Source organism: Mauremys reevesii, linkage group 2, assembly GCF_016161935.1.
Source record: "Mauremys reevesii isolate NIE-2019 linkage group 2, ASM1616193v1, whole genome shotgun sequence".
Lineage (NCBI taxonomy): Eukaryota > Metazoa > Chordata > Testudines > Geoemydidae > Mauremys > Mauremys reevesii.
The window spans coordinates 260,301,047-260,325,813 of NC_052624.1; the positions used below are offsets into that span (position 1 = coordinate 260,301,047).

A 24,767-nucleotide genomic window follows, 5' to 3' on the forward strand; every position below is an offset into this window, starting at 1 on the left:
TATAGTTTGGGTAGAAACTGTGAGTTTATGTGCTTTCCAACCCAAACTAGATAAAGCTCAGAGGTTGCCACAAAGTTTTGTGTTGAGGTTGGTTGTTCATTTGAACCTGAACTCAAAGGATATAAATCTATGCAAGGAGAAACTGGAAGGAAACAATTTAAAAAAAAAATGCTGAAACCACTGAGAACTAAAAATATAGTTTTCACATGGTTCTAACTGGAATTGGCACACATATTCCCCTTTAACGGTGGTTGCTGGTAAAGATAATTTAACAATAGGTCATAGTGTAGCCTGATTTGGGGTGTGTTATTAATGTTGATTTAATTTATCCACTTGATTTAATTTTATGTAATTATTTTAATTAATTCATAATAGTAATAATAATTATGATTATTGATATTAATTAGCATGGGTGTAGGCTCGCCAATTTGTTTGATCAGAAAATAAAAGTTTGTCCTGAATCAGGCTTCACAAAAGGAACTTGGGGTATGACAGGAAACTTACACTGAGACAGATATAGTCATAAAGACCTTTATTAAAATCAATGAAATAGTAAGAAAATGGTAAAACAGTTAGAATTACAGAGCTGCAATTGTACTACTGTTATTCAAGAGATACATATGATAATACAATATTATGTGCTGCAAACTTTGGTTAATACTCACACTCTGTTTTAATAACCTGGTGTTGGAAGATACAGAACCACACCTCTGGCAGTTCCAGCTTCACACCTTTAGCAGAGAAAGCTAATGCAGAGCTGTTAAAGCTGTTTACTTTCTAACGTAACTCAATAAACCTTAAACTGAAATAAAGCGTAGGGCAACCAAGCTTAGCCTAGTCCCCTTAAAACTTAAAGTTTGAAAAGAAACAAAGTATGGCCTATTAATAGTTAATAGCTGTCATAGATGGGTAGCATCAATATGTTGTTGAAGATGGAGACAATGAAGAGTAGATAGGTGGGTAGATTGCCTCCAAAATGGTGAGATTAATCACCTTTTTATAGGGCATTGGTCGAAAATCCTTCCTCTTATGCCCAAATTTCATCCTTTCCCCACAGAAATGATATGGTACACTTACCCCATAGGCTAGTATGTATGTTTGTATGGATGACAAGTATGTACGCACTTGTGGTGTACTTGTTAAGTCTGTGGGTACAACTTTGAAAAATCCCCTTTGCCATCCTTCATTGTCTATTGGGTTAGGTAAAGGTCTCTAGACATCTGTGTGGGTGTTTTATTTACTTGGGTCATCTTTGCTTTTAGGAAAAGGGTCCCAATATAGATATGCTAACTTTGCCTTAGCTTAACATGCAGGGTTTTAGCCTGTAGGTCTCTTGCATTACAGCCAAACTTATTTTTAATATAAATCTATAAATCTATTACATCAAATACTCAAATTTATAAGAAAAGATATATCTGTGCAAGCAAGCAGATTAAACCTTAGGGCAACAATAGCAAAGTCACTGAAATCACGCAGAAATTAAATGACCCTCCACTGAAATTCATGCTTACTTTCAATTTTCTACTGCTGACTTGTAGTTTTCATCAGCAGAGGATTAGGCAGGTTAGCACCAGTAACCAGGTGAGTAATAGTAAGAAGTTTTATTTGTTGTTTGTTGGTTTATTTATTTAAATAGTTTTCGTACAAGGAAGGAGGAATAGAAGAGAAGAAGGAGTAGAATGGCACAAGTGGGTGAAAGTGTAGAAGGGAGTGGGGAAGGTGACCTAGCCTTTGTTCTTCTCCACTTTACCCAGCTAGAAGAGTTGAATAATTTGTAACAAGTCTGGTGCACCTCAGTCTAGGGTGACCAGACAGCATGTGTGAAAAATCGGGACGGGGGTGGTGGGTAATAGGAGCCTATATAAGAAAAAGACCCAAAAATCGAGACTATCCTTATAAAATTGGGACATCTGGTCACCCTACCATGGTCCCTCCAGTTCTCTGCCTGTGGCACATCATAGTCTAGTCTCTGAGGGCTGTAATACTTTGGTCTAGTTAGGTTTAGTGTGCAGGTGCTGGTTGGTGCTGGTGGCCTCTGACATACAGGAGGTCAAACTAAATGATCTGGCCCAAAACTCTATGACTATCACCTTGTACCTCTCAGTAGCACCATAATGTTATCCAGTTTTGAAGATAATGTTGATAGCATAAACTGAAAATTGTTCTTAGAGAGAGTCTTCAGCCTGGCAGATGAAACATTAGAGTGTGAACTTCCTCCATCCACATTAGGGGGTTGGAAGGCTTAATTAGCAGGAACAGAAATGACAGATTATCCTGGGAGATGTTTATGCACAATTCTCATTGTCTTCAATGGGAGCTCTATGCACACTAGTGCAGGATAGATGACAATGTGAGTTGAACACAAGCACATTTCCGCAGATAATCAATCAGGCCCTATGATGAGCAAGTGAAATTTGGATTTTGCTCCAGTGGAAATACTGGATTCACATTTGTTGCCTGAGTGTCCAAGATGGGTTTAGGATCAGATTAAATCTCTAACATTTTACTGTACCCGACCAAGTAAAACTACCAAGGTTTCCACTCTTTCGCCCTCCCCATACCAATTTTCCCCATTCTTTTTCTAGGGCCTCATCTCTCTGCTGATCCTTTCCCAGATCCCTGGCTATCCCATACCAGGACACCAAATTTCCCTGCAAGATCTGCTGGTGCTCATGGCCATCTGTGGACTGTGATAAAGAAGAACAAGATTTAAATGTAGTAATATATTTCTGTCTAGGTTTTTCCAAGACAAGTTCCTACTGAGTTAGCACACCCATAAGATATCAATAGAGTGCTCTTCCTTTTACCTAAATGAAGCCTATTCCTGTCAGTTAAATTGAAATAAGTAGATGATCTTGTTATCCAAATGACCATCAGGGTCCAGAGTACACAACAGTGTTATATTCTCAATAACCATGTCTAGATAACTCATCTTTCACCGGTATTTATCATGGACTCTCTTTTTAACTTCTATGTCATTCACAATTTTGGCCTCCCTTATTAATTAAATGTCAACTGTTTGTAGTCAATGATTGAATTCTCCAGTAATACTTGCTTAAAGCAATCACAATTTAAACAAAATAAAGAGTTATTTTTAATTCCAATCATCCGGTTCCAGAGATTTTGACAGAAAATCAAATTACCAATGACTGGATTAAATGGAAGTCATTATACATAAAACAGGAATGCTACTACATAATACAATAAGAAATAGATAAAACTCTATATACGACAAAGTAATTTCAGAGGCAATTTTGAGAATAAGCATTACTTAAATATATATAATTATCCATTAAATTATTTCATGGGATAGTTAAGGAAATAACCTTACAATCTATTCAGTTTTTCCCTCCCTAATTTTCATGGCCAATTGTAAAAAAATGCGTAGGTTTCTTTCTTTCTTTCTTTCTTTCTTTCTTTCTTTCTTTCTTTCTTTCTTTCTTTCTTTCTTTCTGCACAGAGCTCCTGTCCCACCCAACTCCATGCCCAGAAGTGCCCTTTATGCCCTTTACATTGTGGTGGGGGTAGTGGAATGAGCATTGTGAAGCCAACTGCACTGGATTTCCACCATCTGAGGATTCCACTACACTTGTACCCTTCACTGTTGCTTGCAGGGATAGTGCAAAGGCACTCAGGGCCTGATCCAAAGACTATCACAATTAATGGTACGCTTTTCAGTGGGCTTCAGTTCAGGGCCTCATTGAGTGTTGCGGATCTGGCCCAAAGAGCTCAAATGGAAATGGAAAGTGTGACTGTGCCTCATCAGCCTGGTTAGAAATAGATGAACAACCTCTGGAAAATGCAAAATGAACTGATGGGGAAAATCTGCCAAGAAGCCAGATGCTGAAGTTGGAAGAAATGTTATTGCCAACCAAAAGAAGGAAGGAAGGAAGAGAAAATAAAGCCATTAATCCAACAACGTGCCATGAAAAAAAGCAGCACATTTTTATGGTCAACTTATTTCCAAGATATTTATATAAATAGCCACACTGTGAATATTTATATACTGTGAAAGTTACTCCCCTTCCAGTAGTAAGATCTCACTATGTACACCAGCCCCTCTGATTTTGGGCTGTGTCAACATTATACCAAGGCTTCCTGCTTTGAAAGCTGTATTGAAATGCTGAGTCTTCATGCTTCAAGGGCACATTGACACAGGAAACTTAGCACAGCATTAATGGTGAGATAAAGGTACTTTCTGATGTTGTCTGCCGTGGCAGAGTGTGATCCAATAAACAGGGAAGTGTGAATAATTTCCCTAGGTCCCCAAGTAGCCTGCTATTTTGTAACCACAGTAGTAAGTGTAAATACTTTCACCTCCCTGCTGCCACTTTTTGTTAACCATTAAATGAAATAACTATGAAAGTGTGGCTTTAAAAGAACTGTTTTAAATTGTACAAAGAAATAATAAAAATACCGTTTCTAAGGAGTGTGTATATTTGTGAAGAATGCCCAGCTACACTGACATTGAGATAGTAAATTAAATCTAATGTCTTACTGCATAAGAAGATAAGAACATAAGAATGGCCCATAATGGGTAAAATGAAAGGTCCATCTAGCCCAGTATCCTGTCTTCTGACAGTGGCCAATGCCAGGTGCTTCAGAGGGAATGAACAGAACAGGTAATCATCAAGGGATCCATTTCCTTTCTCACATTCCCAGCTTCTGACAAACAGAGGCTAGGGACACCATCCCTGCCCATCCTGGCAAATAGCCATTGACGCACCTATCCTCCGTGAACTTATCTAGTTCTTTTCTGAACCCAATTATAGTGTTGGCCTTCACAACATCCTCTGGCAAAGTGTTCAAGAGATTGACTGTGCTTTGTGTGACGAAATATTTCCTTTTGTTTGTTTCAAACCTGCTGCCTATTAATTTCATTTGGTGACCCCTAGTTCTTGTGTAATGAGACGGAGTAAATAACACATCCTTATTTACTTTCTCCGCCCCAGTCATGATTTTATAGACCTCAATCATATCCCCCCTTAGTCGTCTCTTTTCCAAGCTGGAAAGTCCCGATCTTATTAATCTCTCCTCATATGTTGCCCTTTTCTGTACCTTTTCCAATTCCAATATAACTTTTTTTGAGATGGGGCAAACAAATCTTCATGCAGTATTCAAGATATGGGTGTGCCATGGATTTATATAGAGGAAATATGATATTTTCTGTCTTATTATTATCCCTTTCCTAATGATTCCCAACATTCTGTTTGCTTTTATGACTGCTGCTGCACATTGAGAGGATGTTTTCAGAGAACTATCCACAATGACTCCAATAGCTCTTTTTTGAGTGGTAACAGCTAATTTAGACCCCATCATGTTTTCCAATGTGCATTACTTCACCTTTATCAACACTTAATTTCATCTGCCATTTTGTTGCCCAGTCACCCAGCTTTGGGAGATCCCTTTCCAATGATGTCACTTTCAATTCCTAATAGTATCTATGAAGAGTTCACATATGGTCAGTATTAGGAGTTGTAGACATTTATGAGTGTTAAAAATGGAAAGAGCTAAGGAAAATTACCTGGCCAAATCTTGAGAAGTGTTCCCTTCACATGTGCAAATGTAACTTTTGCACATGGGCTTCTAGTGCTGGTGTGCCACTGGCCACTTTTGAAAATTTGGCTCCTTGATGGCAATAATGGCACTTTCCAAAATTGCAGATTTATTCTAGGGACCACATCCGCAACTGGTGTAAATCAGAATAGTGCCATAGCACTACAGTGTGAACTCTTGGAACATGCTGTAACTGTTTGTGTATATGTACGTACAGTTTTCTTCATTGAGCTTTGTAATAATTTTTTTTTACACAATGAGAGCTGTACTAGCTAATGTTTTTTACACAGAACACAAGCTTAGAAATGCTTCAGTTCTAATGCCGGCTCTGACATGGACTCCCTCCAGGGCCTTCGATAAATTAATTATCCTTTCCAAAAACCTTACCTCTGTATGAGGTGAAGTGAGGATTAATGAGTTAATGGTTGCAAAAGTTGTTAGAAAAGCATTATACAAAGTAGAGGTGGACTCAGGCAGCAATATTTTGGTTTTGACAAAATATTTTGCCTTTCCAGTTACAAGATCAAAACTGCCTAAGGTATAGTTTTGGATTACTCTCAAATTCTAGTGATAGGAGGTTTCAGAGCTCAATTTGGATTGAACTCAAAACTTCAGATGTTTATGGGAACTATTCCCACTTGATAAGTTCCACCAATCCTATCCCCTTGCCCAATAGGGTTCCTTCCCCAGACATCACACAGTAATTCATACGTGGTGTTGTCTTTTACTGCAAGGTCCAGTAGCCACCTACACTTCTGGTGTCTTCTAATTTTGGATGGCCTTGGCACCTAATGGCCTCCACCTCCCTTCCCCTCCTCCTATACTTATGGGAGAAGCCATTGGCTGCTCCCCATGAATGGATATTCAAGCTGAAGGGAGGAGGAATGTAAGGCTATCAGGTAACAGCCAACTTTGTCCCACAGAGTAGTTTTCATCCATCCCAGGCATCAAGTGAGCCAGTTATCATTCTGCTTCAGACACCGTTGATTTTCAGAGAGTGAAAGCTTTTAAATAGCTGGAAACACTGATGGGTCTTTTGTGTGGCTAAAGCAGGGAGTGAAATGTTCTGCTCTTTGCTGTCCCAGAAGACTATGGATGGGAAGGAGTTTAGCGCCTTACTTAGCAGCTCTGTGCCACAGAGTTGGGAGAGTGGCCACAGATTGCTCAAGTGAAGGGGAAGGGAGGTGAATACCAGAAGACCTCCTTCCCAGTCAATAGTGGACCAGGCTGGGGATCTTGTTCTGTGTGGGACTGGGAGTGGAACTGTAAAAGGTTAGAGAACATGGGACAGAGCTGGAGTACCTTTTTCTTCCAATAGCTCCTCCCCACCCTAGCTAAGACCAAGAATAAGTCTCCTGTGGCTTTGGTTTTATATGAGCCACAAACCCATTGGGACCAGTCCTGATGTGGGTCCTTAAATCCAAATTTCCAAGCAATTTAGAGAATCATAGAATCTTAGACGATTAGGGTTGGAAGAGAACTCAGGAGGTCATCTAGTCCAACGCCCTGCTCAAAGCAGGACTGGGTTTGCTTTTAGTTCTGTATAAGGCTGGACAAGAGTGACATTTATTCTGCTTTCAGTTTCTCTATCTTTTTATGTTGGATCTACTGAGCCCAAGAGTTATGATACACAGCTCTTTGACTGATTGCAGCCTAACTGTGTCACAGCCAGATATATTCCCATCAAGCTCAAAATGCTGAGCTGGAATCTGACCTGGTTTCATTTTTGTATATTAATTTTCTTTTAAAGGATGCCTATATTTTATGTCAATAAGTTAAACCTTTATTTATGTTCTGATTTAATAGCCATATTAAACAAACTGCAACTATTAAAAGAAAATCAAGCACACTTTATAACATGGACATCTTCCTCAGCAAGCAATTTAAATGGAGGGTTGGAGCCAACTTCCATATTATATGATTCAGAGCAGCCATACTCAGGAAAGCTACTTTTAGTTAAATGTTGACATTTATAGAAGGATTATCACGCGGATCTATTACTTCACTTGATTTTGTCTCTAAAACTATAAAATGAAATGAAACAATGGAGAAAAGGGAGGCCAGAGAAGATTAAGCATTATTTGTTAACATTAATCAACATCAAGATACAATATGATTTGCAGCCAAGTACAGGGGACAGAAGGAGAAAAGGTGCAGAAGATCCAGAAGTACTGTACAAAGATGCAAACAAACACGCAAATGTAAAATTAACCATCTCCAATGAAAATTAAAGGCCTGACTCAAAGCTCTTAAGGTCCACGGGAGTTTCTCCATTGATTTCAATGGGCTTTGGCTTAAGCCCTATATTATTATTTATATTCCGGTGGTGCCCAAAGTCACAAGCAGCCTGTATTGTGCTAAATGTTGTACAATTTACATAGAAAGGCAAGGTCCCAGCATTAAGTACCTTAGAATTTATCTTCAACATGTGCCTAAACTTCTATATAAATATGAACTATATTCAATTCAATAAAATAGAAAATGAATCTAGTTTTGAGCACGGGGCAAATTCTTCTCTGTTACACCAGTGTAAGTAAATGGAGTTATTCTGGATTTACACTGGAATGACCAAGAACAGAATTTGTTCCCTTATTCATAACCCACAATAAATACATGATGGTTGCACAAGGAAGAAACTGTAGCTAAGGCCCCATCCTGGTAAACAGGCCTTGGAAAGAAAAACTCATCCCAAAAGGAATGCAAAATGGGCTGTCTTTCAGATATTGCAGCCTATCCTTCATATAGAGCCTGGCGCAGCCGGGAACAAAGCTAGAGGTTGCCCTGGGGGGCACCACAGGAATCCTTGAGCTAAACCCCTGCTTGCCAGAACAGTTGTATAGAAGAAGCATGACAGCTCAATTGCCTCAAGGCCACTGGCTGCTTGGGTCATAGTTGTACTCTGGGACCCCTCCAGTGTGGATCACAGAGCATGTAGGTGCATTAAAATGACATTTTATGCAACATTGACGATGTCATTTTTTTGCCTATGATATGTAGTTTTCACAGGGCAAGGAACATGCTGTGGAACTGTTCCCCAGATCTTCCCTCCACTCCCTAGACACTTCCCCCCCTTTATTATTGTTGTCTGTTGACCTTTATGCAGAAGGCTTAAAGGGGGCTACATAAAGAAAACTAGGGCACACTCCACACTTTAATTTTTTGCCTCCACCTAACACTTCCTACCCTGTGTTTATTTTTCATGGCAGATTTGCTCCTCCTGTGATCTAAGCAGCAAGAGGCAAGGGGTACAGTGGCTTAGCATGAGGGGAGCTGCATGCACCATTCCCACTTGCTAGACAAACTATAGAAAAACCCAGAACAAACCACACAAAAACACCTGAAACTTTCAGCCTGATTTCACCCAGAAACTGGCACAGTGCTACTGTGAACTGGAACCATTGTTGGTATTGACATGCAAATGGACATGCTAGGAGACCTTCATGGCCTAACCCCACCCTATGTATCATCTCTTATCTGTTATAGAGATGTAGAGTCCCACCCCCTCTGATACTCGCCTTCATAGGCTGTTTGCCAATTTTTTGGCCAAGCACCCATTGAGTAATCAATGAAATTTCAAATTTCAAAATTTTGAATTTCATCAAAAAGCCAGGATTTTTTTTAAAAATCACAGTTCCCTCCCCTATGTTTTGATCATTTGTGATAGCAACTGCTGGGCTGATTAATGTATACAAGTTCTTGACTCTATTCAAAATACACACCTCGATATTGTACATTACAAAGTTATCATTTAAAATGTGCCAATTCACATAGAAAATCCACTAAGCCACAATTTACAATGAAAATAATGAAAAAGAACTAGACGTCTTAATCACGTCAAAAATTATTTTCCTTTGATGTGTAAGCAAGCATAATTTTGCAAAGCTGTTATAAGCTATAATATTTGCATATTTAGGAACTATTAGGGACTGATTCTGATCTCATTTGCATTTTTAATGGAGTTATTCCTGATAAACCTGATTTAATTGAGATCAGAATCAGGACCTTAACATTCGTGAAAGAAGACCTCATCATTTCCCTAGCTGGACTGAATTACAAATTACAGCTATATTTCACTAAAGCATTTAAATAGCTATTAGCAAACCTTATGTTAATCTTTAATAATATATGAGGAAATGTGCCTGTGAATCTTTTAAATAAATAAATAGTACAAATATTAAGTTGTTCCCTAGATAGTAGAAAAATCAACAAACCCTATCTATAACCCTGGAAAATTAGACGTGAATGATATAATGCTATTTGATACAACTTATAAATACAATTCTGTTCCTGAATGTGCCCTGTGGATCCGTTGTCTGCAACAGCGATTATCAGAAGATGCTGCATACAAAGTTCCATCCTGAAGTATACAACAAAAATCCAGGACCAGATCATCAGCTGGCTGGTCTAATTTGTCATTACTGCACTCACTACAATGGAGGTGTTACAAGTTACACCAGCTCAGGAACTAGCCCCCAGGGTATGGATAAGAGAACACTGGTAAGTCAGATCCTCAGCTGGTATAAATTGGCTTAGCCTCACCAAAGCCAATGGTGTGGTGTCAATTTACATCATCTGAGGATGAGGCCCATAGTTTAGATCTGATTTTTTTGCCCTATATTTGTATGGTATTTTTCATATGAAACTATCACAAAAAAGCTTTTCAGCTAACCACACAAGGCTCTCCCCCTTTCAAGCTAAGGCTCATATTCTGCCTTTAGAATTGTGCTTGGAAGTTTAGTTGAAGTCAAATCTAGACTATGGCCCCATATGCTGGGGAAAAAAATAAAACTAATTATAGTGTAAAATTTAATGTCAGTGCTGTAGCAGAGTATTAACCAATGTTCTTACAGCTCTGACTAAAAGGCATGGCACAAATTCAATTCATTGCCACCAGGGGCGGCTGCAGGCCCCAGCACACCAAGCGCGTGCTTGGGGCAGCATGCCGCGGGGGGCGCTCTGCCGGTCGCCGGGAGGGCGGCAGATGGCTCCGGTGGACCTCCCGGAGGGTCCGCTGGTCCCGCAGCTCCCATGCCTGCGGGAGGTCCACCGGAGCCGCCTGCCGCCCTCCCGGCGGCCAGCATAGCGCCCCCCGTGGCATGCTGCCATGCTTGGGGCGGCGAAATGTCTAGCGCCGCCCCTGATTGCCACCACGGAGTTCGACTTTATAGTGCATAGAGCAGAAAAGAGAGTGAAAAATAGCACACAGAAGTGCTTACAACTTTCAAAGCCTCCAGAGAGCTTTACATAGCTTTGTTAAAGGATTGCTTTTTATTTCATTTCTTTCACAGTCTTTGCAGCATAGGCTCTGGATTCAGAGAGTGTATTATTTTTAAGACTTTTCCCTTATTGACAAACCAGTGCAGAGTTATACAGATGTTTCCATCTGCTTCCTTGTTTCTGCTTTCTGTTTCCTGATTTTTCATTGGTTTTCTGTTTTGATAAGTTATACATACACAGTATGGAGAGATTTCCAGTTCTTATCTTTTATGGGGGTTAATCTAAGCACAGATTTATTTAGAATCAAACCTGTCTTCTGTGGGAAAGATATGGGAGTGTGAGATTTGCACTGAATGAATCTCTAGGACACTATTCAATATACTTTTGGTCTAATTGACAGCTAAGAGAGACATTCTTGTTTCAACATCTCAGCGTAGGTGCCCTTTTCACTTTAGAATTATATGACTTATTAGGGCAATCTTACAAAATGAGACAGAAATAGTCATCAGATATTCAACTTCTTTGAGCATACAAACTTGAAAATATCAGTATCCCGTCATAAAAATTTTAACTGGTGCCATTAAAATGACTTTTTTTTTTTCTTTACACTGAAAAGCTCGGTAGGATCAAATAATTTCCTTTCAGGACATGCAGTTCAGCCAAGATAAGTTCCTCTGTTCATCATCAGCACAAAACAGCAGTGGATATGAATCACTGAATTAAATCTTATTAAATTGTAAGAGCTTTTCTTCCAATAACACTTACACTGCAACACTTAATGCATAACCCAAAAGAAGTAGAATAATTGAATTGGTTTAGAATGTCAGATCCTTTGAAACTATCTAAACATCACTAATACCGTCAGGATTTTGAAATTTGAGGAGGTATCTTGCTTCCCTTGGAATAAGAATGTTAAAAATAAGTTTGGTTCTTGATTTGAAAAAAAAATACATTTAAGAATAGTGTCCAACATAGAGGTTACCCCTGCTTCCATAACAATTTCAGGAAATAAAAAATCGGGCCAGAACATATTGTGTGGCTAATATATAATCAGGAAAAAAAACTTGTTTATGTTATTCATAGTGTTTCAATGCTGAAATTTGCTATTTTCAAACACTGACGATAATACTGGGACATAGTACTACTGGTATCATTTAAACAGGCTACTTGAAAACTACTATTTAGAACAGGTACTCTTTTGCCTCTATTTTTCTTTAAATTGATCACTTTTGTTTTTGGCTTATACTGAAGACATTCTTAGAAAAAAATCTTGGGGCCAAATTTTTGAAAGAGTTTAGCTCCCAGCAGCTCCAGTTCAGGTACCTACCTAAGTGGCTGGATTCTTAAAAGCTGGATGCTCAGCACTTTTGAGAATTTGGCCACACATTTAAATATCTAGATGAGAGCTGAGTTCTTTTTTAATTCAGGCCATAATTGTGGGTAGCAAGCACTTGAAAATCTGGCCCTTAAATGTAAAGGAGACTCTTGCAGGGTCCTGTCCCCGTGCTCCAGTCACGCTTTCATTATTTATCCACAGGGGAACAGCTTCCACGGGAGAGACTGAAGGAGCCACACAAAAAAAATCCCATAGCTCAATCATCAGAGCACTCTCCTGAGAGATGGGAGACCCTGTTCAAATCCTTTCTCTCCTTCTGGCAGAGAAGGGGAATTGAGCATCTCAGGTGAATACTTTAACCACTGGGCTTAAAGTTGTAAGGTGGGCACCATGTCTTCTTTTGCCTTTTTGTGTGGAGCCAGACAAGTGCCTACCTCATTCCCACTGAAATGCCTTAGGTGCCTCAGGCAGCTTGTTCTCATTCAAGAACTGCTATGTAGAGACGGGTGCCTTCCTGCAGCCTGGACTTAGGTGCCTATCTCATTCAGAGGGGATTACAACACACCCCTCCGGTTGGCATTTCCCACTGGCTAACTTAGGCAGCTTCACACCTTACGTGGATCATATTCTGAGGCACCTCCTCTCTCCCCATTCATTGTATAGGAGCCTGGGCACCTAACTCACCTTTGTGGATCACATTGTTCCTGTGATTTTCTAGGTACCTACAAGTTAGGCTGTGTTAGACTCACCATTGCAATGCCTAAGTCCCTTTGTGGATCCCACCCTTATTGTCTAGCCTGGTCCAAAGGTGAGCAATGGTCTGCAGACAAAGAAATGTGGTCTATCCATGCATCTGCCCCATTGTTGTTATGGCTCTGACCTGCAGTCCCCATATAATTCATTCCTTCTGCTAGAGGGATATATTTTGACCAGGGGTAGGGTGGGGCAGGGAGGCAGTTTCTTCAGGCTGTTTGCAGCAAGAATCCGGGCTAACATCAGTGCTGGATTTGCAGCATTATAGATGTGCCTTGTTGAGCCACTATGCCATTTTCCACATGCAAGCTTGGATTTGCCCTTATACACATTAAAACAGAAAATGTGCACACACCGTATACTGTGGCATAGTTTGCCCTGATTCACACTCCTCAGGTTTCATATGCTATACTCTAGGTGCTGCCAGAGGAGAATTTTGTTCAGCATTGAGTCTTCTTATATCTCTGTAGCTGACTGTATGATGATGTGGGCAGATACTGTAGGAAGGGGAAGGCTGTACCTGACAAACAAAGAGCATGCACTGCAATGTAGTCACCTGGCTGCCATGAAGAGACGGGGAAGCCCATTGCCTGACAGTGCAGTTCCCTGCAGCTGCTGGTGTCAGCATAGTGTAACATGCACTTGGTGCTGTCATATAGGAGGGGGATCACATTTGATGCACACCAAGATGATACTGGCTCAGAAGCGTCCACGGAATACCCGCCTGCTGTGAGCTGCTATCTTGCCCTTGAAAAGCTCAAGAAGCTTGAGGACAATACATTTTTTACCTGAAGCAGGAGACTATAATCACCAACATTTCACCTGCTGCAGCATAAAAAGCTGCACAGTCAGGTGCAACAAACTACTGCACTGGTAGCCCGCAAAAAGGGAAGCTCTGCACCTACCAGGGGAGTTAGAGACAAAGAACATGTCTGCCTGGCTCATCTTGAGAGCTAGAGAGAAGAGAAGCCATGAAATCTAATTTTCTAAAACAAATTGTCAATGCAGCAATGCAAGAACTTATGCATCCCAACTGCTAATCAGGACTGATGACAAGAGTGAATTTTATGCCCTGCATCCTTGGGACCATAGAAGAGTCTTTGTCTAAACAGGTTGAAGTTACCTAACTGGAAAACAAATGCCGGACAGCTACTTAAGCATGAATGCTCTCTAGAGATTATCTGTTCCAGTCTCTCTGCAGATCATGTGCTGAGCAAAAATGACAGCTAGCTTTTCCATTCCCTTTCCTACTAGCATAACCTGTAACTGCTGTGCAACATGAAGTGTTCTGCTACTACAGTGGTGCATACAAGAGGGATAGTGATACCAACTTGTAGGCCTGCAACTTATACTGAACTCCTGCCATCACTAAGTCTAACAACCAAAGAAGTGTTCAACGGTTAATTGAAAATGATGTTTACTGACTGGTATGCAAACCACATCACAAAGCAGTTAAAGGAAGGAAAAACATTGGAACAAATCAATATTGATTTATCCGTGTTCTACCTAAAAATCAAATGTGCTCAGCGTTTGTTGGAAGCGCAGTTGCAAAAACAGTTTGATCACATAAAGGGAGTGTTTTCAGAACTTCATTTCATCAGAGTTTAAAGAAGCTGTCAAAAGTGACTCAGTCAGTATTATATCGTGCACATACTATCCATTGCTATGAATCCTCTCACATCAGTGGTAATTAGGAGTGACTCCATCAAATTTCAAATATGACTGTGTGGGTCAAATTGAGTTCGCCTTTTCCCTGTGAGTGGTCTTATTGCAATAACAGCCATTTCAGCACTTACATACCAGGGATCCAATCTTCAAATGGGGGAGCCAAAAAGGGTAGGATCATCAATCCATAGTTAGGTATCTATAAAAGAATAAAATAGCCTGATTTTCACAGGGACTCAGCACATGTAACTCCCACTCATTTTAGGGGCATTGGTGGGTACTTGCCAGCTGTGAAAATCAAGCCATTTTTGCTTGGGTTACTATGGATTTAAGTGTGGATTTATTTCACATTTCTAATAGTAAGCTGCCAAGTTGGAAGGTTTTGGACATAAGTCCTTCTTTAGACACCTTAATAATCATTGTAGGCATCTGTCTATTGATTCAGTTACCTGCAGTAAGCAGGGATCTTAGTACTCAAGTCCAAAAATACTTATAAAGCAGACTCGATTTGGCCTTTTAGGTTTTAATGCAGTAATAAGGTAACTGATAGAGGCTATGCCATTTCAGACAGAAACAGCTAAGCCACTGCACTAGAAATTTCCTCCCTAATTTATTTAAAGAAAGAAATGATCTTAGGAGATGTTTATTAAAGTATTTTAAAAAAGTTTATTGAAAATTGAAAGGCTGTGCTGCTCTTTGGCTTTTATGTTGGCAGTTTATCTTTAATTGGATACAAATCCATTAACTAACAAGGGAATTGAGAACACAATGTATCTCCAATGTGTGCTGATTTTAAACATCTGTTTGTGGTTGTTTTATGGTGTTTCAGTGAAAGACTGTGTGGTTTTGTGGAAACAACACATTCCGTTTATAAACTGCCTTCATATTTTATTTGTAGCTGAAATGATCAAAGGCCCTGATTCTGCAATATGATGCCCCTGGGAGAACCTTAGTTGACTTCCGTGGGGTTCCACATGGCACAGAGGTCTATGCACATGCATCATGTTGCAGGGTGAAGACCTAAGTTCACTCATACGATGCAATGTTAAAATAATGAATTTCTAACAAATTATTTATCAAAGTGGTTTTGGTGCCAATTATATACAGTGTCTAAATGAAGTACATTTCACGCATTTTTCAAATGAACACATATGGTGAAGAAGAAGTTACTCACCTTATGCAATAACAATGGTTCTTCGAGATGTGTGTCCCTCTGGGTGTGCTTGAATCCCTGCACTGCTGATTGGAGAACTTCAGTAGCAGTGCCTGTTAGGCCTGCACATGCGCTGTTTCTCCTCATGCTGCACCACAAGGCTAGCCAGTGCATGAAGGCTAACTCCTCTCAGTTCCTTCTCTTTTGCAAAGTCATAGACAAGAACTCCAAAGTAGAGGAGAGGAGGGTGGGTTGTGGAACACCTATACACACATCTCAAAAGACACACATCTCAAAGAACCACCATTACTGCACAGGGTGAATAACTTCTTCTTCTTCTACAAGGGGCGTCTTTATGGCTGCTCCCTTGTAGGTGACTCCTGAGTATCCCTTCTAGAGGGCTGGGACTTCGGAGTTGGGTCAGTTATAGATGACAGCACCATGGAGCTGAAGATGGCATTGGAGGTGGAGTCCCCAATGATAACATAGTATTCTGGAAAATTGTGGACTGACGCCCATGTCACCCCTCTACAACTCTCTGAGATTGGGATATTCTTGAAGAAGGTGATGGAAGAAGAGATCAATCTTGTGGAGTATATACAAATAGATTCTGGAGGGGTCATGTTGTGAACTTGGTAACACTGTCTGGTGCAATTCGAGGCCCACTTGGAGAGCCTTTGGGTTGATATTGCTGAGCCCTTGGATCTTTCCACAATGGAAAGGAAAAGTCTAGGGGACTTCCTGAAGCCCTTAGATTGTGAGGGTTGGAAGGGACCTCAGGAGGTCATCTAGTCTAACCTGCTGCTCAATGCAGGACTGATCCCCAACTAAATCCCCAAATGGCCCCTTCAGGGGTTGAATTCACAATGCTGGGTTTAACAGGCCACTGCTCAAACCACTGAGCTATCCCTCCCTCCTTGTCTAGGCCACATAAAAGGCCAGGGTTCTCCTGACATCTAGGGTATGTAATATAGCCTTCCCTGTTGTCTTGGTGAGGCTTGGGGTAGAAGATTGGAAGGTGAATCAACTGATTCATATGAAATGGAGATGTTACCTTAGGGATGAATTTTGGATGCAGCCTGAGCATAACTTTATCTGGAAAAAATACCATGTAGGGGGATGTGCCAACAGAGCTGCTATCTTTCCTATTCTCCTGGCCAAGGTAATTGCTATCAGGAAGATTGTTTTCAGTGATAGGTACATCAGCAAACAATCAGTCTTTTCAGTACTATGTTTAGGTCTCACATTGGGGTAGGAAGTTAAGGTTGCAGGAAAAGGTTTATTATACCCCTGAGGAATCTTTTAGTAGTTGGGTGTGACAGGACTAAGTACCCTTCTGCAGGTTGGTAGAAAACTGTTATAGCTGCTAGGTGAACCCTAAGAGAGCTTAGAGATAGTCCTGGCCATTTTATTGTCAAAGCATAGTCTAGGGTATGCAGAAAAATCACGGATGTTGGAGTGATTCATTGGGACATGCACCAAATCTGAAACCTGGACCATTTCTGCAGGTGAGTACATCCTGTTGAGGACTTCCTACTGTGTAATAGTACCTCTTGTACCTCCCTTGAACAGGAGCTTGTTAGGTGTTGGCACCAAACAGAAACCATACCTTGAGGCAGAGAATCCCCAAGTTCGGATGTAGGGTACGTCCTCCATTCTGTGAGAGAAGGTGCGGGATGGCCAGGAGAGGGATCAGTGGGCATGTCACGAGCTGTTCCAGGTAAGGGTACCAGGTCTGTCTTGGTCAAGTAGGAGCAATAAAAATGACATGATCTCATCCCTTTTTATTTTCAGCAGGATTTTTGACTGTAGGGAAAATGGAGGAAAGGAGTAGAGCAAGGATTCTCAAACAGGGGTCGCCGCTTGTTGAGAGCTTTGAGGTCTAGTGTTGGACTCAAATCTCCTTCCTTTTGGGTATTAGGAAATAATGAGAGTAGAACCCTTTGACTCATTGAGGTACTAGTTCTATGACTCCTAACTGAAGGAGGTGATCTATATCCAGTCATAGTAAACTTTCGTGAGAAGGGGCCCTGAAGAGGGATGGGGAAAGGTTTTTTGGAAGAGATAGGGAGGTAAAATGGGTGGAATATGCAGTTCAAATGATCTCTAAGACCCATTGGTCCAATGTTATGTATTCCCAGACACTGCAGAATGCCACAAAGCAGTGGCCAAATGGGTGAGGAATGATGGTCAGCTCTGCCAATCGGGGGGAGTGGTCTAATGGTGCCTTGACATGCCCATCAAAAGTGGTGCTTAGATGTAGAGGGCTAGAACAAAGATTGAGGGCCAGATGGTTTGCGTTTAAGAAATTTTCCTTTCTTTGTTGCTCATAGTGGCGCTGAAGCTTGAAACTGAGGCACATGTGGTCTATGGTGGGATTGGGGACTAAATCATCAGTGACTGGAGGCTAGCCCCAGAGTCCTTCAAGGTGCGAAGGAAGGCATCAGTCTTCTTGATGAAGAGCTTCATGCCCTCAAATGGAAGGTCCTCAACTGTGGACTGTACCTCTTTTAGGAAGCCCTACGAATGCCCACTGCATCACAATAGCCATAGAGCTGGACTTAGCTGCTGTGTTGACTGTGTTGAGGGCAGACTGAAGTGATGTCTTTGCCACTAATTGACCCTCCTGGATAATGGCCCTTACATGAGTCACAATGTGCTTCTGGCATTTTTTCAATAAAGTCATTAAGTTTTGAGTAATTTATATAATCATATTTTTCCATGAGGGCCTGATAATTGGTGATGCAGAATTGTAGAGTGGCTGAAGAGTATGCTTTTCTACCAAAAAGGTCAAGATGCTTCTAATTCCTATCATAGGGAGTAGCCCTTCACTGGTGTTGTCAGCTGCAGGAGTTGATGGCATCCATTACAATGGAGTTGGATGCTGTGTGAGAAAATAGGAATTCATATTCCTTGGCAGAGACATAGTATTTGTTGTCCTCCCATTTGTAGGTTGGTGCACTGAGGTTCAGGTTTGCCACACTATCTTTGCAGGTTAAAATGGCCTCATTAATCGGGAGGGTAATCTTGGATGAGGACAAAGAGTGGAGGATGTCAAGGAATTGATGGTATCTGAAGGGTATCTGTAAAAGCAGCAAAGAATCCTGTGGCACCTTATAGACTAACAGACATATTGGAGCATGAGCTTTCATGGGTGAATACCCACTTCATCGGATGCATGTAGTGGAAATTTCCAGAGGCAGGTATATATATGCAAGCAAGAACCACTATGACTACCTTCATGCCTCCAGCTTTCATCCCGGATACACCACACGATCCATTGTCTACAGCCAAGCACTGAGGTACAACCACATCTGCTCCAACCCCTCAGACAGAGACCAACATCTAAATCTTCACCAAGCATTCTCAAAACTATGATACCCACACGAGGAAATAAGGAAAGAGATCAATAGAGCCAGATGTGTACCCAGAAGCCTCCTACTGCAAGACAAGCCCAGGAAAGAAACCAACAGAACTCCACTGGCAATCACATATAGTCCCCAGCTAAAACCCCTCCAATGCATCATCAGGGATCTACAACCCATCCTGGACAATGATCCCTCACTTTCACAGACCTTAGGTGGCAGGCCAGTTCTCGCCCACAGACAACCCGCCAACCTGAAGCATATTCTCACCAGTAACTACACACCGCACCATAGTAACTCTAACTCAGGAACCAATCCATGCAACAAACCTCGATGCCAACTCTGCCCACATATCTACACCAGCGACACCATCACAGGACCTAAGCAGATCAGCCACACCATCACCGGTTCATTAACCTGCACATCCACCAATATAATATACGTCATCATATTCCAGCAACGCCCCTCTGCTATGTACATCGGCCAAACTGGACAGTTCCTACGTAAAAGGATAAATGGACACAAATCAGATATTAGGAATGGCAATATACAAAAACCTGTAGGAAAACAGTTCAATCTCCCTGGACACACAATAGCAGATCTTAAGGTGGCCATCCTGCAGCAAAAAAACTTCAGGACCAGACTTCAAAGAAAAACTGCTGAGCTTCAGTTCATCTGCAAATTTGACACCATCAGCTCAGGATTAAACAAAGACTGTGAATGGCTAGCCAACTACAAAAGCAGTTTCTCCTCCCTTGGTGTTCACACCTCAACTGCTAGAAGAGGGCCTCATCCTCCCTGATTGAACTAACCTCGTTATCTCCAGCCTGATTCTTGCTTGCATATATATACCTGCTTCTGGAAATTTCTACTACATGCATCCGACGAAGTGGGTATTCACCCACGAAAGCTCATGTTCCAATACGTCTGTTAGTCTATAAGGTGCCACAGGATTCTTTGCTGCTTTTACAGATCCAGACTAACATGGCTACCCATCTGATACTGGAGGGTATCTGGCACCGTCTTGCCAGCTCCTGGAAGAGATGGAAGTCATCTGCCAAAGATGGTGGAGGAGGAATGACAACTTCATTCGGAGAGGAAGAGGATATAGTCCTTGGTGTCACTTCCTCCTTGGTACCAGCTTCCTGTTCTCCATTTCTTGAAGTGGTTCTGAAGCCTTGGATGCTGCAGCTGAGGGGATTTGCCTCCAAGGCTCCTAGGTGAGGCTCAAAGCCCAAGAGGCTTGCTGATGGTGCACTGCCCAAGGGTCCCAATATGACCACTGGGGTAGTGGTGGCATAGAGCCTGGTGGTGGCACCCATGGGTGGCCATACCAAGATGATAGTGGTGGGGCCATCTGTGGCTGTATCCTTGGGCTGTCTTGGTAATAAGCACCATGTGGAGCTTGGGAGGAGTACTGTGACACTAACTCCTTTGGCTCACTGTCTGAATGCTCATTCGAGAGCAGAGGGGCATGGCATGGCAGTGAGGATATTTCTCATGCCTGAGGCTCAGTGCAGAGGTCCTGGTACTTAGAGGTGGGGATTCTGGTGAATCTGGCATGCAGAGGTCTCTAGAGTGGTGCGATTCTGACATTAATGATCATCCCAGTGTCAGTAGTGGTTCTGGGGAGGACAGGGACCTTGTCCACACTGGTCACTATGCTGCCGGGTGATGCCTAAAGGGTAGTACATATGTGGGATTGTGTACCAGTTTCTTCTTAAAGGAGGGATTGCTACTGTCTTTGTCCCTTGATGCCATTGACTCAGTGCTCATGCCCATCAGGTCCATCGGCTTTTCAGGTCCATAGGGTACCTGCTGCTGAGAATTGCCATGAGCCGTGGGTACCAGACTGAGAAGGTCTTGGTGCCAATGATACCAAGGATACTGAGCATGCCAGTGAACCTCTATGGCTATATCAGGGCTCACTATGGGGACTTTCCACTCCCTTTTTCAATGATTTGTGAGAGGGATCCTTGGCTTGTTTATTTTATCAACCACCTTTAGATTTTGAGGGCTGTCGTGAAGACTCATGTCTGCCAGGTGATGCGTGGCACCGGTCCAAAGAGGGTTGGAGAGCGGCCTCCATAAAGACAATCTTCTCTTGAGCTCCCTATCCTTAGGAGACCAGGGCCTGAATTGCTGGCAAAGACCACACTTTTGTGGAATGTGGTCTTCCCTGAGGCAGTGAATGCCTTGAAGTGCTTGTTTGTCTGAGATGAGGATTGCATCTTTGCAAGAGAGGCACTTCTTGAAGCCTGGTGAGCTGGGCATACCCCGTTGGGGGAGGGGTCCTAAACAAGGAAAAGAGTGAGAAAGAAACTAAAATCTTCTTTTATTTTTAAAGGGTGAAATAAGAAAAGAAGAAGAAACTACAACTAGAACTACGACTACAAATTAGGCGGCTAACTAACTATAGAAATGCAGCTTAAAGTAATGGTACTAATTGACTGTGAATAGCTCCTGTTACCTGGGGTTCTTTCAGACCAAAGCTCTTCATAACTTTTACTCTGTGTGACTAGGTGTCAGGAAATAAATCAGGGGAGACACGGCCATCCAACCGATAGATGGTTGGCACAAACAGGACAACACAAGAGTGCTTTCACTTAAAGCTAAACTTTACTTAGTTTCAAGCACTTACACATGTCTGCAACAAGATTAGTAAAACACCCCCAACCCTTGAGAATTACCAAAGCTGAGTGTGGCTTTCGAGTGACACAGTGGCAGGCTTCCGGTGGCCAAATCTTCCGTCTGCCAGTGAGGACCGCCACCAGAGGGAGAGTACAAAAATGTCCCCAAACGAGTCCAACTATCTCAAGCTTTTTCCCTTTATTTATACATTAGTAATAGAATGACATGTCCCTTAAAGAAAACTTGTTAAGCAAGCAGTTCCAATGGGCAAGCAAAAGGCTCCTTCTGGTTATTGATTAACCAGGTGTGGGTTTTTCCAAAGTTTGCAGCCTTGAGACCCCAATAGACATTCCTGCTCTTTTAAAATGCATGTATCAGCAACTTCAACACAATTCTTATCAGGAAGGATACGGGGTCAGCTGCCCTTTCTGTGGCATCCCAAAACTCCCCTCTTTATTGCCTTTAACAATAAGCCATAGTGGTTTCGGGCACCTTACTTGTTTGCCAAAGTCTCGAGTACACTCCGTCTCTAGCCAGGGCAGTTGAGAAGGAACTGAGGGTGGCTAACCTCATGGTGCAGCACAAGGAGAGACAGCACATGTGCGGGCCTAATGTACATTGCTACCAAAGTTCTCTGATCAGCAATGCAGGGATGCAAGCACACCTACAGTGGAGCAACCTATAGACACTAATCAAACAAGAAATATAATTTACAGCATGATTCTCAATTTTTTACAATAGTTTAGAGCAATTGCAGAATTCAAAATGTTAGAATGACCCTTTAAAATATAGATGACTTTTCCCTCCAAACATATTGGAAACCCAGATATACAATCCTTTCTTATCTGCCACAGATAATGGTTCAAAATGACGGATATGGAGAGAAAAAATGGAATATTAATAATTATGATTCATTGGCCCTTTTGACAAGGTGTATGGATGCTCTGCCATGTAAGGGGTTACCCAGTTTCTGCCTATCACATGGCTGATCTGGGGCAACATTATAAAAGGAAAGGAGAATGTGGTGACAAAGAGACTGATTTTGGAGAAGGGTGTGTCCACATCCCCTCCCAGCTGGCTGAAGCTAGTAAGGACTTTAGTGTCAATTGCTGCATAGTTTAAATTGATTTTTCCTGGTTTTGGGTTTTTGTTTTTGGAAATCAAACAAGTCATAAGGAAAAGGATGTGAAGTAACCTGTAACTAAGATTTCTGTTTTTCCCTCCCTGGCTGGTAAATCTCCATATTGGTTTATAAAACTTGTTTTACTGTAGCTGTCAGCTGTTTGTCATTAGGGCTTTCTGGATATGTGGAAGGGGAAGAAAAAAGGCAAAGAACCAAAAAGAAGGCTTATAAAAGAGTTACTAAAATAAGAGATGATGAGAACTGGCCAGCAAAGGAAAGATGAAATCCTTCCCAACGCTATGCAGTTTAAGCTTTTCCATCAAAACCCTTTTAGAAATTCTTAGAAAAGTTCTGTTCAGAAGTTTCCTAATTTTTTTTCTGCCTGTACATTCTATAAACTGAATGTAGCATGTTGTAAGGAGCACATGAGACGCTGCACGTAAAACCTTACTCAAAGCCCACTGAAGTCAATGGGAGTCAGTGGACTTTGGATCAGTTCCAAAGTTTCTGTACTGTGACAGAGGGTAAATTTCTGCATTCTTGTCAGTCATTTCCATATAGACATAACTAAGGCTATGTTTTAGTCCTGGGTATTTTTAGTAAAAGTCATGGACAGGTCATGGGCAGTAAACAAAAATGTTAGAATGACCTTTTAAAAATGTAGATGAACCCTCCGGGACTTGTACTATATACTCCTAACTAAAACTTGGGCCGGGGGAGTGCGGGTGCTCTGTGGGGTGGGGGCGGTCTGGGCATGCTGGGAGGGTGGCTGAGGACCCCCGCTGGTGCTTGGGGGAGGGTTGGCGGGGCTGGCAGGCTCCAGACCCAGCTCCGCGCAGCTCCCCAGAAGCGGCCAGCATGTCCCTAGAGCTCCTAAGGGGAGGGAAGGCCAGGGGGGCTCCACGCACTGCCTTCACCACGAGCTCTGGCTCTGTAGCTCCCATTGACCAGGAACTGCTGCCAATGGGAGCTGCGGGGGTAGTGCCTGCAGGCAGATGCAGCACGCAGAGTCCCCTGGCCCCTCCACCTAGGAACTGCAGGGACATGCTAGCCACTTCCGGGGAGGCCCCCTGAGGTAAGTGCTGCCCTGCCCTCCAACCCACTGCCTCAGCTCTGAGCTACCTCCCACACCCAAACTGCTGCTGCTGCTGCTGGAGGGCCCCACAGTGGTGGCCCGAGACTGCCCCAGCAGCAACCATTGCAGCTGGCCCAGAGGCTGCCTGATATGCTTGGACAGCCCCGGAACCAGCTGCTGCAGAAGCTACAGAGGTCACAGAATCCATAATTTCCGTGACCTCCATCACAGACATGCAGCCTTAGACATAACCTATTTTATTTTATGTTTTGTGCTCTAATATTGCTTAGATAGAGTGGAGTAAAGGTGAAGGAGATGGTATTATTTAATTTGTTGCCATTTTGTTGTTGCTCTAGCTAAGACATTGATTTTTAACATTTCCAGTCATTATTTTCCTGGCAAAATTATGTGTGTTGGAATTATGAACCTATAAATTATTACCATATTCTTCTTGACAAAATACTTTGATGCTATTTTGCCCTTTTGTAGGTTTTCCTCTGACACCTCTCTCATCCCTATCTAGTAAGAATGTTCTACCTTGTTTGCAGCCTGAAGCTTAATAACAATGCGGAATGCAGCATCATTTGCAAATCTAACATCTAAAGGAGAAAATGGAATAAGAAAAAAAATCACAGAAAAAGAAATGAGCAAGAAGAGGAATGGAATGTCGCTTTCTTTCATACTTCAGACTTATATCTGAGCTGAGGAAAATACTCCCAAAAGACAAGGCTGCATAGAAATGCATTGTAAGAGACTCTCTGAAGAGGCATTTAGATAGTGACTAAGATAAATGCAAACACATCAAATTGCAAAGCAATACGTTCAGTTTTTTTGGGAAAACACAGCCATAAGTTTTCCTTTCAGCTCTCATCAAATATTAACCATAGGGCATC

General features: G+C 41.9%; 1 long non-coding RNA gene across 3 annotated transcripts in view; it reads left to right on the plus strand.

Annotated features, from left to right (window-relative positions):
- Positions 1 to 24,538, plus strand: part of LOC120398654 — a 119,955-nt gene extending 95,417 nt beyond the window's left edge. For 2 of the 3 annotated variants that reach the window (XR_005594606.1, XR_005594607.1), the window contains 3 exons: positions 2,586 to 2,715; positions 17,253 to 17,400; positions 24,364 to 24,538. This is a non-coding gene — a long non-coding RNA (uncharacterized LOC120398654). The remainder of the gene's footprint in view (positions 1 to 2,585; positions 2,716 to 17,252; positions 17,401 to 24,363) is intronic. The other variant, XR_005594608.1, reaches the window with a different exon arrangement.
- Positions 24,539 to 24,767: the final 229 nt, after the last annotated feature.